The sequence below is a fragment of the Dipodomys merriami genome, unplaced genomic scaffold, assembly GCF_024711535.1.
Source record: "Dipodomys merriami isolate MVZ:Mamm:240054 unplaced genomic scaffold, mDipMer1.0.p SCAF_51, whole genome shotgun sequence".
Taxonomy (NCBI): Eukaryota; Metazoa; Chordata; class Mammalia; order Rodentia; family Heteromyidae; genus Dipodomys; species Dipodomys merriami.
Genome location: NW_027206080.1, coordinates 7,250,070 through 7,269,124, shown reverse-complemented (window position 1 = coordinate 7,269,124; position 19,055 = coordinate 7,250,070).

Sequence of the window (19,055 nt, the reverse complement as noted above, 5' to 3'; positions counted from 1 at the left end):
GTGTACGCTCAGTCTTTGTCCTGTTCAGTGCTGTTTGCCCTCTGTTTGTCACCATGGTGACCAGGGTGCTGGATTTGGCAGAGCTTCCTATATGAGGTGATGCTGAGAGACCCTTGCATTTCCTTTGCCTGTTGCTCTGCTAAGCAGGTGCTGCAATCTGGGGAAGGGAAGGGCCAGCTGCCTTGAAGCTAATGATGGAGGTCTTAGCCACTCTCGGCTACCTGCCAAGTGGACTGTCTTCAACCGTCAAGGCCCTTTGGCTTTCTGGATTTGTCTGGATGCCCGTTCTGGGTGTCATGCTACATACCCCCTTCTAATCTCCTGTTCCAGGTTCTCTGCAGCCCTGATGATGTGACAAGAAACAGTACTGCCTTGAACTGGCTGTGTGACCCAAGACTGATCACTTAACCTCGCCAGGCCTTGAGGGTCGTAATCAGAAGACTACTCACTGCTGAGAATGGTGTGAGGGTCGGGTGAGACAGGAAGGTGGAGGACAGTAGAAGTATAAGGCATGTGCTTGTTTCTCTCATTCGAGCCACACAGTCTGGTTTTAGCCTGCCCATACCTTCACCTGACAACCACAGCTGATCTTCCCAACTGTTTTAATCCATTTGTGCTGCTGCAACCAACTGCCATAAACTAAGTGGCTTATAAACAACAGGAAATTATTTCTTCACATCCTGGAATCTGGGTAGTCTAAAGTTGATGGGCTGGCAGATTTAGCACCTGGGAGCCTGTTTGAAGAAGCGTGGATGGCGCCGCCTCTTTGCCTTCCTGTGGTAAAGGAGCAAAGGTACCTCTCTGGGCCTTCTTTTATAAGGACACGAACCTCATTCTTGGGGGCCTCTCCCCTATAACCTAACCACCTCTCTAAGGTCCTCCCTTAGAACCAGCAGGTTGGCACTTAGGTTCCAGTGTATGATTTGGGGAAACATTAGCATTCAGGTCTTAGTATCAATTTTTAACTTTTCCAGTACTCCTTCTAGACTTTTCTGCCTCTTTCACGGTCCTGAAACCAGGCTGGACTCTGGTAGCCCATGTCGTATCCACACTTGGCCTAGAAGCTTCTCGGGAAAATGTTCTGCTTGATTCCTTTCTGCATCTTCCCCTCTACAGCACACAGAGGGAAGAGTGCTGGGTGGACGTATTTATTCCTGTGTGGATGGATGTATAGGCAAACTGGCACCTGGTCTCTTCTTTTGAAGGCCTGTTCATTTCATGTCATGTTAGCCCTTGTTCCTGAAACTGGCATAAAGAGAAAAACCTAGATCTTCTTCCCCTAAGAGCCAAGGAGTGGTTTGAAATCTGTACCAATAACCCCTTTTTTCTCTGAGGTTTAATGTTCCAAAAAATAACCACAGCATGAAAATATTAAATAGAAAGTTCTACAAATAAATAATTTGTACGATTTAGAACACATCCTGTTCTGAATAGCATGGTAAAATCTTGAGTTCTCTGCTGTGAATCTTTTCCTTTTGTCTAGTATATACTACCTGCCTTCCCTTCACTTAGTAAGTGCCTCACTTACTAGATTACATGCGGTAGTGTCGCAATGCTTGTTCTATTCAACAAACCCTTGATTTATTTAGTAATGTTCCCCTACTGAAAGGTTAGTGGTGCTGCAAAGCAGATATACCAGAGAAGGTAGTCGTGGCTTTCTTTAAGCAAAAAATAAAGGTAAAAATTCTGTTTCAGAAGAAAAATAAGTATATTGAGGTTGCTAAAATGTGAGATCAAATCTTTTTTAACCTGTGAAACTGTGAATAAAGAAAAAATGCCAGTTTTGCTGTCACACCTCACACTGAAAAAAAAAAAAGAAACAGAAAACACAGACAACAGTGCAAATGCTTTGTGTGATAGAGAGGGATATTCATTTATGGTAAAGTGCTTGCCAAGCATGCACAAGGCCCTGGGTTCAGTCCCCACACCATGAGGAAATAAGATGGGAAAGGCAAAACACATGTGGGTGGAAGATATGAACAGAACTACCAGTAATGTGTTGCTCCAGAAACCCATAAGGTTTGGTGGCATTGCAACTTCAGGCTGGTCAGGAGGTTGCTGACACCATTTGGTGCTATTGCGTTGTATTCCTCAAGGCTTGAGTGCTCAAGAGGTCCAGCTGAGTCTGGGGCAGCTTTAGGTGTAGAGAAAGCTTAATTGGGCAAGTTACTTGACCACCTGGGCTGCCTGGAATGTCACATCCTTCCCCCACAGTGTTCTCCCATAACCTACCCCAGTGAACACTGCATCGTCCATCTGTCCTACTCTGTCTTGGCCATCAGCAGTCTCTTGAGGTTCCTGGTGACCTTCAAAGGGGGTTCTACAAGGATATTTGTTTCTACATAATTGTGTGAATCACCTATTAAACTATCCCTAGTTCCACTGCCAGCAGCAGACAGGTGAGCCTGGACACCAAAGCCAAACAGAAAGCTAAGGCTACCTTAGGATAAACTTCCCCAAACTCCAGCTTCCACCTGATTACTGGAGTGATAAGATGAAGATGTTCATATCTAATATAGGATATGGCCTGTCTGAAGGGTCAGGTTAATTTCATCAATCCTTTATTCCTATTTTTAGTGAGGATCTGACTATAATCAATCATGGCATAAGAATCACCAAATTACTCTGAGCTGGGAAAGGAAAATGATATATAGAGAGATGATGATGATAATGTGGGCTAATGAGAAAGTAGAAAGAACCAATTCCACTAGGAATTAATGAGATTGAGTCTGCAGGCCAGTCGGGAAATCTGTCTCCTCAAGCTGGCTTTCCATTGGCCTCTCTAAGTCATTGTTTTTGTTGTTGATGTTGTTGTAATTTTGTTTGCTTTTGTTGTCAGTTGTGGAGCTGAAAATCTGGGACTGGGCGCTGTCCCTCAGCTCTTCTGTTCAAGACTAGCAGTCTACCACTTGAGTCACAGTGCCACTTCAGTTTTCTGGTAGTTAATTAGAGAGTCTCACAGACTTTCTTGCCCTGGCTGCTTTGAACTGTGATCCTCAGATCTCAGCCTCCCGAGTAGCTAGGATTACAGGTGTGAGCCACCAGCACCTAGCAAAAGATTTTTTTTTTGGGGGGGGGGTGGAGGGTGCGGTCATGGGGCCTGAACTCTGGGCCTGGACGCTGTCCCTCAGCTCTTCAGCTCAAGGCTAGTGCTCTACCACTTGAGCCACAGCACCACTTCCAGCTTTTTTTCTTTTTGTTTATGTGGTGCTGAGGAATCGAACCCAGGGCCTCAGGCATGCAAGGCAAGCGCTCTACCACTGAGCCACCTTCCCAGCCCCAAAAGATTGCTTTTTAAGCTGGTGGACCTCACCTTCTTTTATGTGATGACAGAGCTGATGGATAAATTGTTATAATGGTAGCCCAACTATGGTGTTAAAAATAAAATAAGGTCATAGTGCTCAATCAACCAGATCTTGCATTATTCACACTCTTGGGCAGTCCCTTCCTTCTGTATCTGGACTTCATTTGTTTTCATCAATACTATGATGGCATTTACCTTAATTCTATGCTTTACTCTTAAGAAAGCCTTGCAGCTACTGCTTTTGCACTTTTGGGAACCATGGCTTCTCTGTAAGAAGTTGATCTACTCTGTGAGACTGTGCAGGGGCACTGGAAGGTACTCACAGAAGTCACATCAAGGGGAGAGATCCTGAGACTATGTGGAAAGAGAGCAGTCCAGCCATTACACCTTGTCAACTGAGCCTAGCACCAGAAGACTGACCAGCAGAAAGCACCCATACAAGTGATCTCTAAGAGGACCAGCAGAAGAGCCATTCAGCTGAGCCAAGTCCTAGCTGAAGAACCATGACAAACAATACCAAGGTTGTTGTTTCAAGTCACAAGTATTAGTGTAGGTCATTATACATATATAATAATAACAAGCCAAACAATCCAGTTCTTAAATGTTACAATGTTCATCTCTGTGGGGTCTCGATCCCATCTAGATTAGGCAGAATCTACAAAGAAAGAGAAACAGTAGGAGAGACAGACAACAGTCTCAGGATTGTGGAGTCCTGGAAAGTTCAAAACCAGGCAGAAGAATGTCGGTAGGCTAGACACTTAGGAGAGTTACACTCAAGTCCAGATACAAACTTCTAGTCAACAAGAAGAACTGATCTTTCAGAAAAATTCTTTTTTTTAATTATAAAGGTGATATTCTGAGGGGTTGCAGTTACATAAGTCAAATATTGAGTATATTTCTTTTGAACAGTGCTTTCAGATAAATTCTAAAAGCAATCTACCAGTTAATTTTCCTTGCTCAGGGGAGGTCAACCTTTAATTCTATTCAAGCTTTCAAGTGACAGGATGAGGCCCATTATGTCATTTTGGAGGGAAATCTGCTTTACCCAAAGTTCACCTATAAATAATCTCATCCAAACCCTCACAGAAACATGCAGAGTAGAGTTTGACTGCACATATCTTGATATCATGGCCCAATCAAGTTTACCCATTAAGGTAAACATTATATCATTGTATGCTGAAGAGCATAAAATGAGTTTTTTCCATTCTTTTTGTTTTGTTGTCATTGCTATTTGTACTGGGGTTCACACTAAGGGCCTTGTAGTTGCTAGGCAGTTGCTCAGCAGAGCCATGCCCCTTCTGGCTCTTTTTGTTTGTTAGTTATTTGGAAATAGTCTTGCTATATTTCCTAACCAGTGCCTAGACCATGCTTCTCCTATTTTATGCTTCTTGCTATATTGAAGATGACAAATGAATGCTACTACACTAGCTTTCCATCATGATGGTGCCTTACAAGTTTTTTGGTGGGGAGAGCAGCTCTGGGCTACCAACCTGGAACTATGACTCTCTCAATCTCAGCCTTCTGTATAACTGGTATGACAGGTGTGAGCCACTACACCAAGCTAAAATGGATGTTCTTTGGTTTTCCCTTAACAGAGATATATGTTTTCTGGGGAGAAAACCAGAATTCAAGATAGACTTAAATTTTGATGCCATGATTTACATGGACATCAGCAGCAGGAAATTTGCTCATTTCTCTGAACCTTGGTTTCCTCAGTGGGTTGATTTTTGTTACCTAGTAATGTTCTCTTATCTTATTATTTCTTAAAGGTCACTTAAGCAAGGTATTTATTCTTAAGAGCTAAATTCACACTGACTAAAAGCATCAGTGTAAACATCCTGCAGAACTTAGGTGCCATTATTTTCTTTGCCACAGACAAGAGGAATTTAATTTTGAAAGGAACACAGGTTATTAGATCAGGTATCTTTTAACCATAGCAATAAATACTTGTGTAATTTTCATGTTAGTGTCTTAAGTGAACCTCCGAAAATTGTTCATGAACACTTAAAGAAAGGAAAGCGGAAAAGCTGGTTGTTTATGGTGGAGGGACAGTGGTGGGATGCTTCCTTCCCCTTGGCAAACACCCATCCTCTCTCTCTCCAACTGGATGGAGCCACATTTGGTTTGGTGGACTGACATATCCATGAGTGGGCCTTATTGCTCTGATGTCAGTCAGAATACTACTTGTTGGCTCAGAGAAAGACATGTGGCTTGAATAGGGAAGGAAAAGAATGCCCTTCTTCTGCATGCTTTATAAATATGTTGATGCAAAGCCTACATTAATTGTAGTCTTTGCTTAGGATTGAACCTTAAGAGCTAAGCCAACTAGGAAATCAAAGAAAAACAGAGCCAGAACTTTGATCCAGCCAGACATAAAGCCATGATGAATTATGTTTGTTTTCTAGGCTATTGTAAGTTAAAATCTCTACTACTTTAAATATAAACCATTCTGTTCAATAACTAATATGTCCCATCTACTTTTCAAGAAGAGTTAAAACTATCAATCTTGTATGTGCTGGTCCTGGGGCTTGAACTTAGGGCCTGAACATTGTCCCTGACCTCTTTTGCTCAAGGATAGCACTCTACCACTTGAGTCACAGCTTCTCTTCCAGCCTTTTTTTGGTAGTTAATTGGAGATAAGAGTCTCACTGACTTTCCTGCCTTGGCTGGCTTTGAACCATGATTCTCAGATCTCAGCTACCTTTGGAAAGTTTCCTAAACATCAAGGAAAATAACTCAGATTAAAGCTTCAGTATAGTTTCAGGAAAGAGCAAGACTGTTCTTAAGACTAAATCTGCTTCCTATAGTGTGAATACATCTGTTCTGCTTCATTCCTTATGCTTCAATGACCAAGTCTGATTCTTCTCTTACCACACGACTCTTATTTTGCCAGACCAACACTGAAAACTCACTTGAGGCCTTCTCATATGTCATATAATTTGAAGATCAAAAGTATTAAGGCATAACTTATATTCAATGAAAGATGCCCATTGTAAATGTATGGTTCAAATGCATAGACATTCATAACCACTACCACAATCTAAATGTGGATCATTTCCATCACCCATATTCCCACATATCCTTTTGCAGTCATCTCTCCCACCAACACTGGCCGGAGCCCATCACTTTTCTCCTTTCTGTCTCTGCAGATTAGCTTACATATTTGAGAATTTCATATAAATGGAATCACATGTCAGATGTTGTTTCTATAAAATAAATGGAAAAGCCAGAAAAGCCCCATCAGCCATAATGGGGCTCATGAACATGGGTTTGCTTAGCCAGCTTTTCTTGGCACTGCCCAAATTGGAGACAGCACATCTTGCAGACCCAGCATCTTGCTGCTCCATTTCTCATGATCTCATGCTCTCTCTGTGGCACTCTGCCTTCTCTACCATTTTCCTTCCCACAACTCTTGAAGCCCCATTGCCTTTCTTGGCACCTGTTTGCCAATTTGAATGGTAAACAAAAGCTGAATCTCCTTGAAAATCATCTTTGTCAAAGAATCTGCTAATCTTTGGGGAGAACCAGACAGGAAGTACGTCCATTTGGTTCATGTGAACGTCTCAAAGAATTTTTGTGAACTCCCATTTCCTCTACTGCTGGCTCAGCAACGGTCCCTCTGACACATTGAAGACAGCTTCAGGTTCTAATTATCTCACAGCTGGACACCCTCGAGCTCCCCTGGCCTCCAGTGCTAACTTTCCCCTCCTTGTTGAGCGTTTTATTTTCTTTCTTTCCTCATCTCATTCATGTCCAGATTTAAAAGTGTGTGAAAGAGAAAGATGGAATCATTTTTAATCATTTCCTCTACATCCTAAACCTGTCTGGATCTTCACCCATGTGAAGAACATTTTTTTATAACCAAGTCAACAGAAACAGGCTTCTGGATTCCAGCTATCATTTGACATATTATTGTTATTCTTCCCAGTAAAAACACTTCCACGGAAGAGCAACTGGCCGTAACTGAATATGTCTGCAGAAAATAGAAAATGAATATGGAGTACATGATAGTCAGAGAATATCTACCCCCCTCCAGTTCCCTAATGCAGTTCAGCAAGCAAGGAGAAATCCGGGTCTCCCATAGCATTCATCTCAGAGCAGAAGTTCTCGAAGTATGTCCCTGGACCAATGGCATTTGCTTTACCTGGCACTTTGGTTATCTATTTCTGCCCAAACTCAGTGGCTGTAGACATCAATAAACACTTCTCACAGTTTCTATGGGTCAGGAATGTAGAACTTTGGTGGGAGATCATGACTTGGGACTCAGAGGCCTGAAATCAAGATGTCACCCCCCTGAAATAGGTTGAGGTTGAAGGATCAACTTCCAGTGAAACTCATTCTCAGGGATGGAAAATTTTTACTGGATGTTGTTGGTAGGAGGTGTCATTTCCCCTAGATATGAAGGCTGCCTTCCCCGAAGACCATGACCTGAAGGACAGAGCACAGGATCTTCCAAGTCTTCTGGAACGGTTACAGTTAGGAACAAGTCATTGAATCTAGCCCACACTCAAGGGGAGGAAACTAAACTGAACTAAACTAAACTTTTACTTTGGAGTGCCAAAGAATTGGGAACACATTTTTAAAATATTGCATCTAGAAATATAAATCTGTAGGCCCCAGTGCAGATAAATTGAATCAGAAACTCTGTATATGTGTTCATCTATTTGTTCTCACAAGCTCCTGGGGTGATTTTTTGTCAGTTTTTTTAAAAACAATTTTATTGTAAAGGTGTTGTACAGAGGGGTTACAGTTACATAAAGTAATGAGTACATTCCTTGTTGAACATTGTTACCCCCTCCCTCATTTTTTCTCCCACTCCCCTCCAACACACACACCACCCCGTGATTTGTAATGATGGGTAATGTTGGAGACTCAGCAAGTTAGTCTAGGAAACACAGAAAAAACCTCACATTACTTGTAGGTAATGGATTCAAAGCCTTACCAAGTCGGGTCACCTCCTAAAAATATATTGAAAGGTAATAACCTTCCTTCAAATTAATGCACAACAAAGGTACAATAGGCATAATAATGGTCTTCTAAAGATGGCTGTTCCCAAACTGTCACCTTATATGGCAAAGAGGACTTTGCAGATGGGATTGGGTTAAGGATCTTGAAGTAGAGGTTTCTTGGATTTATAAGCGCAGTGTAATCATATGAATCATTGTAAGAGAAAGGCTCAAGGGCTAGATCACAGGAATCAGAGATGGATTTGTGATGACAGAAGTAGAGAGGGGAACAGTCAGTATCAGGGGATCTGTGATCCATCTGCATTGAGTCACAGTATTTTCAGGAAAGCAAAAATGCTTTATTTTCACAGGAACACTAGGTTTCGTTCTAGCAGAAGTTTCTTTGCCCAATGACAAGGATCAGAGGGCACTTCATGTGATTTCTCACCGGCATACTTGCTCCAGCCAGCCAAGATATGCCCTTTACAGCAAGTAGAGTAAATTCACCTGACTCAGGTTCAAATCTCAGCCAAGGCAGTCACAGGATACAACAGGGCTGAAACTGGGGTCAGGTGAGTGAGCTTGAATCCAATAAGTAAAAAGCCAAAACCTGTTTATTTTAAAATGTTGATATTTAGTGTATTTTAGTACTTTTAAATTAATTTTATTTCATATTGTACTAAATACTGTTTTATCTATGTTCACAAATAAAATTAAATTTAAAAAAATTAAAAATAAATAAATAAATACTGTTTTATCCTAATTACTGAGTTTTGGCTCCCTTTTACATTTCCTTCTTTCCTTCCTTCCTTCCTTTCTTCCTTCCTTCCTTCCTGCCATCCTTTCTTCCTGCCTTCCTTCTTTCCTTCCTTCCTTCCTTCCTTTCTTTCTTTCTTTCTTTCTTTCTTTCTTTCTTTTTCTTCTTTCTTTCCTCTCCTTCTCTTTCTCTCTTTCCTCTCCTCTTTCTCTCTCCCTCCTTTTCTTTCTCTCTCCTTCCTTCCTTCCTTTCTTCCTTCCTTCCTTTCCTTCTTTCTTTCTCACTTTCTCCCTCCCTCCCTTTCTCCCCTTTTCTTTGTTTTTGGTGCCAGTACTGGGGTTTGCACCCAGAACCTCATGGTCTCCCTTGGCTTTTCATTCAAGGCTGATATTCTACCATTTGAGTCACAGCTCCACTTCTGGGTTTTTACTGATTGGTTGGGGATAAGACTCTGACAGACTTTACTACCTGATTTGGCTTTGAATTTCATTCCTCAGATCTCAACTTCCTGAGTAGGTAGAGTCCATTTATGAGTCACCAGCACCCTCCCTTTTTACAGCTGACCTGAGGGCTCACTTGCTTCTTCCAGTCCCAACTTAGCTCAGACCAATCATTTACCAGCTACATGAGGTTGGAGAATGTCCTCTAAGTCTTCAATCAACTGAAAATAGGGTGACCAGTAGAGCCCATTTTATAGGGTTTGGGAAAGTTTCATGGGATGATATCTATAAGTCTGGCAGCACAGACCTGGCGTAGAGATGGTTCTGTGTCTACCTTTGTTAAGTTGTGCTATAGTAAATATGGCTTTTCGTACTCAGTAGACTTTGGTACTCTATGCACATCCTGAAAGAATGATGGTCTTGAAGCCCAAGAGAGCATATTCCTGCCAATGAGAAACTCTCCATGAACGGCAGAAAAAGAGCCAGAATCCATTTCTGGGCTCTGGCTTATATTACATGGCCTATTTTGAACACCAATCCAAATTATAACTTGAGCTGGGCTCCAGGATGTGAAAAACCATAACCAAACCTAGTTCTCAGGGTGAGAAAATGTCTTTTGTGAAGGATCCGCCAAAATATGGTGAACTTTGGAAAGGAACAGTGAGCACTTACATCTTGGACGAGCTGGCTTCAGCTGAGGGGTCTGCCAGGCCCCAGTAGGCACTGTGGTCTTCAGAGCTAGAATATCCTCCTTGCGAATGCCGGCCCTGGCCAAGGATGCCCTGCAGTATACTCCAACAGCCCATGAATTAATTCAGAGTAAAAAACAGTTTTAAAAAACTATGTGATAGCAAACATATCCTCCCTTGCACACATTCTGGAAAAAGATGACAGCTTGTGTTTTTATTAACATTTTTCTGTTTCAAAAGCATCATTGTCTAATGTCTCATATAAATATACCACAGTGAAGCTGGACAGATTTCCTGTTTACTAATAAATTTTGAAATAATTACTTAGAAAACTGAAGGAAAAAGAAAACAACTTACTCTCATCCAAGAGATCCATTCTGGGTTTGGAAACTTTATAGTCTTGTTTAGGGCTTTATGAATTTAAAAAAAAAATGGTCTAATTTCCTCTGCAAAATTCAATGCCAAAAAATGACATTAAGAAAAGTGAATGATAAATGTTTAGGTTTCAAACTTCTTTGGATTCTGGAAATAGTTTGTGATAGTCAAAATATGTGTTCTATCCTAGGTGACCATATCCTAATAACTAGAACCCATGAATGCAAGACTTTTGCATGGGATTGCACAACCTCAATTCTTTGCAGATGTTGTTAAGGATCTTGAGATGGAGAGATCATCTTGTGTTATCTTCTTGAGCCCAATGGGGGTCACATAGGTATCTCAAATAGAAGAGACCCAGTAGTAATTGGGAAAATAAAATTGTGGAAAAGTTAGAATCCCAACTTTGCTGGCTTTGATGATGAGAGAAATAGCCATAAACCATGGATCGGGGAAGCATCTAGAAATTGGAAATGAGAAGGAAACAAGATATGTGCCTGCCAATAAAAACCATATCCTGAAAAAGCATTAAAGGCCCTCAAGTCATTTCTGGATACTGATATTACTGATATTTTGAACTGGGATCCAGAGTATAACTGACTAGAGATAGGCTCCAGCTTGTGAGAACCTTGAACAATCCACAATTCCCAGGACTGAAACAATTTTACTGAAACCTGCAGAAAGGAATTCAGGTCTGTTGACACCTTGATTTTTATACCATGGAGAACTTTCTAACTTACAAAATTTTAAGATAATACATTTATATTATTTTAACTCACTACATTTCTAGTGGGTTTTTTAAATAGGAGAAATAGAAAACTACACCGCTCAAATTAGATATCTTTCCATTAGTTATGTTCAAGACATAGAGATTTATGCAATATTTAAAAGCAAATCCTAACATAATAATTTTATTTTACCATTTTCACTGTTGAATATTAGATTTAGCTTTCTTCTCATTTCTCTCATGATGACATGGCCTATAGATTCTTGATGGTCTGTAGATATGAAAAAGAATTCTGAAATTGCTCTCTAAAAGCTCCTTTCTTTAAACCCTTGAGGTGAGCAATGAAGAACAGGGATCCAGACTCTAACTAGAGCTAGGCTCCTGGGCATGCCCAGTGAAATGAACTGTTGTAAGCATGGGCACTGAGCCAGACAGAACAAGATGCAAATCCTTGAGATCATTTTTAATGAAACATAAACATTGAATTAGCATGAGGACCACAGTTTCTGGGTGGTTGGTTCAAACTTTGGCAATAAAGACTGAGAGGGAAAATTCTCCATTTTTAATGGCCTCCAGATGTTCCTCTGGTCTCAGCTGAAAATTTTTCATCAATTATAGTTAATAATTTTGTCAACAGCAGCATTTGGTTATAATATCTCCAAATTGGTGGTATTGACTATTAGTCATCAAACAAATCCCAAATTAGAGTTTAACCACAGAGTCACTTTAAGTATTCTATTATATTGCATTTAATTAATAATTGTTTAGATCGTGGTTAGAATTTTCTATGATTCTGATGACAGCCAGCCAGTAAACTCACATATAAGATGTATGTCTTGTTTGAATAATGGCTGGCATTAAAGTCAACATCCCTAAAGATCGCAATAAGATTATCTCATGGCAATTGTCTTAGGTGAGCAAGATCCCAAAGGTTTATCACAAATTGCAATGGATTTCATCATAGATTTAGATTAAATGATCTATGAACCTCAATGGAGGTTAATTGATGCAGCTCTTTTTGACAAGTATTCTTTAGAAAATTCTTACGTTAAAAAGAAAAGACAACAGCCCGGTTCCAGTGGCTCACGCCTGTAATCCTAGCTATTCAAGAGGCTGAGAGCTGAGAATCCAGGTTCAAAGCCAGCCCAGGGAAGAAAGTCCGTGAGACTCTTATCTTCAATAAACCAGTAGGAAACAGGAAGTGGTGCTATGGCTCAAGCAGTAGAGCCATTGCCTTGAGCTGAAGAGCACAGGGACAGCACCCAAGTGCATAGTTCAAGCCCCACAACCTACAAAAAACAAACAAGCAAGCACATTCTTTTTCTAACAGCATAATGTTCTGATGACCTATAGTTCATAAAAGAATAACTATGTAAGATCTGCCTAGGCTGTGATTTTAATTATGTAACAGACTCTGGAAATAAGTAAATTACTTATAGTCATGCTTCAATTTTCTATTTGAAGTATAAAGACAATATGATGTACCTTTCTAGAATATTCTTTTAATTGCAGTCATTGCCCCACCTTGAAATCATAAGAAAAGGCCTGTGCAGTGAATGTAGTGGGGGAGACTGCTTGTCACCTACCGGGAGACAGTGAATGGGTGGAGTCAGTCACATTATAAAAACATTTACCTGCTGGAGTTTTTTTTGCCTGTTTGTGAAGAGCCTGAGCCATAATTTACTAATAAGGCATTTTAGTACAGTCTTGAAGCTTACACCAAGTAATTTTATCTGTGCTTGCACTCATTGATATGAAATTAACTTACCAGGGACCTATGTTTCTTTGGGCCTGGCTTACTTCACTTTCCCTATATTTGATGTCAGTATAACTTGTGGAGGAGATGGGGGAAAAACCAGTTGTTTAAGGATACAGGTGGACCTGTTGCAACAATGAGAAGTACAAGTTGTCATGTCCAAAATGAGCTTTACAATGTCGGTGCGGGGGGGGGGATAAGGGGGGGTAAGGAGAAGGATTGGGATTGGGGGGGAGGGGGGAGGCTGGGAAGGGATGTGAAGGGTAAACACAGGAGGAGGCTGCAATGCTTGGTAAGAAATGTACGCATTATCCTGCCCATGTAATTGAAACTCCTCTGTACAGTATGTTCACAAATAAAATAAAATTAAATTAAAAAAATTAACTTACCAGGACATTTGATTTCATGGGTAATTAGCACCTGGATTTTTTTTGGGGGAAGGGGGGGTCAGGTCGTGGGGCCTGAACTCTGGGCCTGGACGCTGTCCCTCAGCTCTTCAGCTCAAGGCTAGTGCTGTACCACTTGAGCCACAGCGCCACTTCTGGCTTTTTTCTTTTTTCTTATGTGGTGCTAAGGAATCAAACCCAGGGCCTCAAGCATGCAAGGCAAGCGCTCTACCACTGAGCCATCTTCCCAGCCCAGCACCTGGATTATTATCCAGGCTCTTCACTCTGCTTAGTGACTAAATCATTTATGGCTAACTGAAAATTAACAGAATCTCTTTGGATCTTTGGAACAATATAGAATATATATATAGAGAGAGAGAGAATCTATAATAATAAATTAATAATATAATATATAACTAAAAAGTAATCATAATAAGGTATACAATAATAAAGTATAATAATATAATGAATAATATAGTAATATATAATAGTAAGGTAATAATCAATTTCTTATCCCTGCCTTGGCCTCTCGCCTGGCAGAGAACTTGGGTGCTCTACTGGATAAAAAGAGAAGAGGTTCCTCATTAGAACAATGAGGACAGAAGAAAGATGCTAGCACAGATTTCTCACTGGGGAAGTCTTCTGCCTTCCCTCATGTTCCTTCTCTCCCTATCACTCAGTGTGGCACCTCCCCCAGCAGCTCTGACTACAAGAGAGACAGTCTCAGTGGGAACAGCCCCACCTCAAATGAGTGGCAGACTTGAATTAACCAGGTTTTAAATAGCGTGTATTTTTTTTTTTTACAAAGTCTCCCAACTGTAGGTAAGGACTTTTGATTATTCAAATGCCAAGTTCACAGTAGGTGGTCACCATATATTCAGCCTTCTGAGTCACGGGTTCTGCACCTGTGCATTCAGTTGAAGATAGATGGAAAATATTTGGGAAACAATATTGCAGATACTGAATGCTTTTGCTTCTCATTATTCCCTAAACAATGTAGTGCAATAACTATTTACATAGCACTCACTTTACATTTGGCATTATTAGTAACCTAGAAATGATTTAAAGTCCACAGTAGTGTCATCTCTATACAAACACTCAGGCATCACATGAAAAGGATTTGAACATCTGCAGACTTCGAAGAACCATGGGATTTCTGGAAGGAATGCTTCATCCATACTGTAGAACAACTTTATAAAAGCTTCTCACACTCTCCTTAGACCCTTTTGAAGCCCCAGATTCTTTTACAACAGTAATTCTAGCATTTCCAGTCTCAGGGGATTCTATAATTGCCAAGTACTATTATTCCCCAGATCTCAGGAATCTGAAATACAAAAAGACATTCTTTAACCAACAAATGGCTTATCCTTCTCTAAGCTCAGTGTGCAATGGCTTTAGCATTGGGTGATATGAGGGATGATGTGATATGATACAATGGGACATAAGGAGAAATGAGACCAAAGTTTTGTTCAGATCTTCAACATCTCTGTCTACCCTACCTGCCCAGCTCACATTACACAAATGAATAATAATTAATAACCATTGTCATAGCAGTGAAGACTGCTAGCATATATATATGTGTGTGTATATATATATATATATATATATATATATACATATCCTTGTGCATTTGCCAGATACTCTGCATTACATTCATTACATGCTGTAATCCTCAGAACAATTCAAGAACAAGGTGCCATTAGGAGGTTCACGCTCTACCTAACAGATAGATCTGAAAATGGTTAAGAGTAAAAAGAAAGCTGTGTAAGGATGAGAGGCTTCTAAGTAAAGAAGAAATTGTGAAACTCAGGCTCTTCTGGTTTCAGAAACTTTTACCCTGAGGGGAAAGCAAGAAGCATTCAGCCTCTGTGGTTGAGATATGTCAAAGTCACCTTTTCATCTGGAAGGATGGCTAAGGAATCTGAAGCATTCTTACTTCAGGCTTTCTGCAAAAAGTAAAGGCGGTAGTTAGGGCCTGAGAAGGGACAAGCAATTTCCAGAGCTGAGAAAACTCATTGATAAACTTGGAATTCATGAGTTTAACCCTTTGATAAAGCTTCCATCCAAAGCAACATAAGGCTCTTTATTGGTCCAAATGCCCCCCGCTTGCACAGTGACTAATGGGGAACTCGTGATCACAACAAGCAGCTCATTCTAGAGCTAACCAGATTGTTTTTTCCTAATAACAAGTCAGGAATGTGCCTTTCACGGAGCTTCCAAAAGTGACGTCTTAATTTCTACTCACAAATACGAATTTGTGAGTAATGAAACCTGGTTTCTCTTTTATAGGACTAGCTCATCTTTAAAATCTGTCTTGTTCCACTAAGTTTTCCTTGTCTTATACTTTAAGATAAGGGAAGTCCTAAACCCTAAACCCTTCATTGTCTTAGTTGTAGCAAGAGAAAGCAGAAACTAATGGACTGAAGCCACTCAGGGTTTACTGGAGCTGTCATTAATAAATACAGTGGCAAGTGGCTGTGAAAGAGGGGTATCTGTATGTCCTCTGGCTATTAAGATGTGGACAAAGAGTCTTTAAAGTTTAAGAATGTCTCTGGGGTCAGGGTTCATCTGGCTGGTATTTGAGCCCCTAACTAGTACTTTGAACACTCAGGATAGTCTTTAAAAGGTCAAGCATCCATGTCTGGAAAAGTACCCAGGAAGCAAATCAAATCACTTTAAAAACATACTGTAGTAGTCATCTCTGGAGAGAAGTGACTTACAGGGAGAAAGGGATGGATGAGGTTACACCTAAGGATTGTGACACTAAATACTAATGAAAATGACGGGCACAAATCCCAGTCCCTTCAACTTCATAAATTCATTTTTCCCTATAATTTGTAAAGCCCACCAAGGACACCAGACCGAAGTCCAGTCCATCCAGAATCACCATGGTGACTCCATCCACATGCTTAATAGAAGTATGTTCAGCCTAAAAACCTCGGTGCATCTTCTGTTCAGTGCTGTTCACTTGGCACAATTTCTTAGAATGAAGGCAAAACAACATACAGTCATAAGAATTAAATTCAGCTGGGAGCCAGAGGCTACATCTGATAGGAGGCTGAGATATGAGAATCGTGGTTCCAAGACAGACCAGGCAGGAAAGTCTATGAGATCCTTACCTCTAATTAACTACCAAAAAATCTGGAAGTGGAGCTGTGACTCAAGTGGAAAAATGCCAGTCTGGAGCACAAAAGCTCAGCAACAGTACCCAGGTCCTGAGTTCAAGCCCCAAAACCATCACCAAAATTAATTAATTAATTAATTAATAATAAAAATAAAAACAGGTAGACACATTTGAATTTCAGACCAAATGGAAATACTGATGGCATTAATTATACCTCTCAATTTAGCAATTGAAAGGAAAATGAAACTTATCTCCTAAACAAAATCAAGGGCAAAAACCCCTACAAATCTATACATTTTTGAAAAATCTTATCAAGAGTAAATTTTAATATATATATTATATGTAATATATATGTAATATATGTAGTATATAAAATATATGTAATATATAAAACAAATTGTTTAAATAGAGATACAGGTGGACCCATTACAACAATGAGATGTATAAGATGTTATGTCGTAAAACTAACTTTACAACTTTGGCTGGGGGGGGGCAGGGAGATGGGAGGGCAGGGATGGGAAGGGGAAACAAAGGAAGAGGCAACAATGCTTGATAAGAAATGTACTCATTACCTTGCTCATGTAATTGTAACCCCTCTGTACGGTATTTTCACAATAAAAAAAACTTATTAATTAAAAAGAAAAACTTTGTCTTAGAATGTATAGAATTCTCCAGAGTTTTCTTTCTTTCCTTAGCTAAGAGAAAAGTGCCTGCTAAGAGGGACACAAAAAGGAAGATATCAAAGGTCAATATCATAAAGATGCCAAGCAGGCTTGGGGCTGGGGTATACTAGGTCAAAGTCACAGATATTTGTGATGTCACAACTAAAGAGTAAATTTAGAGACAGTTTGTCTAATTCTTTTTTCTTTTTTTAATAAGTTTTTTTATTGTGAAAATACCATTCAGAGTGGTTACAATTACATGAGCAAGGTAATGAGTTCATTTCTTATCAAGCATTGTTGCCTACTCCTTTGTTTTTCCCCTCCCATCCCTGCCCTCCCATCTCCATGTCTACATTCCCCACACACACACCAAAGTTGTAAAGTTCGTTTTTCAACATAGCATTTTGTACATCTCATTGTTGCAATGGGTCCACCTGTATCCCTATTTAAACAATTTGTTTTTTTCCCTTCCACTCCCCAAATTATACCAACATCAAATACAGCAAAAACAAGGGTTATACCATGGGAAAGGGACATACAAAGCAACAAAACAATCACCTTATAAATATGTTAGAAGCAATAGCAAGAAAGAAAAAACCACTTGTGTCCTGATGTTCTTGTTGATTGGATATAGTAATCCATTGGGGGAGGGGGCGGGTAACTAGAAATACTCTTTTCACTTTTATAAAAGATATATGTTAATCTTGGCTCCAAAAGAGCTATTTTTCCCCAGTATTCTCAAAGAGCTATGATAAATAGTAAGCATAACTTCTTCACTTATATTTGACATCATTTAAATGAGTATAAGAAAAAAAAGTAGTCTCTTCAACAAGGTGCTAGGAGAGCTAGGTATATCCCTTACAGGAGACTGAAACTGGACCTCTATCTCTCACCCTGTACAAAATAAATTTCAATTGGATCAAAGAGCTCAAAGTAGGACCTGAAACTTTAAATCTACTACAGAAAAATGTAAGGAAAACCCTGCAAATTACAGGCACATGAAAATAATATCTGAGTAGGTCACAGTTGCCCAGAATACGTTAGCAAATGAGACTATATCAATTAAAGGGTTTCTGCACAAATAAAAAAACAATCACCAGAAGTCAGAGACAGCCCATGGAATGGGAGAAAATCTTCATTAGTTTTCAATAGACAAAAAGTTATTGGGGCTGGGAAGGTGGCTCAGTGGTAGAGTGCTTGCCTTGCATACATGAGGTCCTGGGTTTGATTCCTCAGCATAAAAAGCCAGAAGTGGCACTGTGGCTCAAGTGGTAGAGTGCTAGCTTTGAACTGAAGAGCTCAGAGACAGCACGCAGGCCCAGAGTTCAGGCCTCACTACTGACAGAAAAAATAATAATAATTTTTAAAGCTATTTTTTAAAAAGGTTATTATCTAGAAATACAAAGAACTATAAAAAAAGCAACAAAAGATCCCAATAATCCAATTAGTCATTAGGCAAGCAAACTCAGCAGACTGTTCTCAGAAGAAGAAATAAGAATGGCTGGGTGCCAGTGGCTCACTGCCAGAGGATCACTGTTCGAAGTCAGCCCGAACAGGAAAGTCTATGAGACTATTATTTCCAATTAACCACCAGAAAACCAGAAATGGCACTGTGGCTCAAAGTGGTACAGCACTAGCCTTAAGTGGAAAAGCTCAGGAACCGTACGAGGCCATGAGTACAAGCCCTCTGACCAAAAAAAAAATAAAAAAAGAAAGAATGGCTAATAGGTACATAAAGAAATGTTCAACATCCTTATTTATAAGGGAAATGCAGATCAGAATTACACTAAGATTCCATCTCATCCCAGTCGGTATGGCAGCCATTAAGAAAACCAACAACAAATGCTGAGAAGGATGATGGAAACAATTCAATGCCCAAAACGATGAGA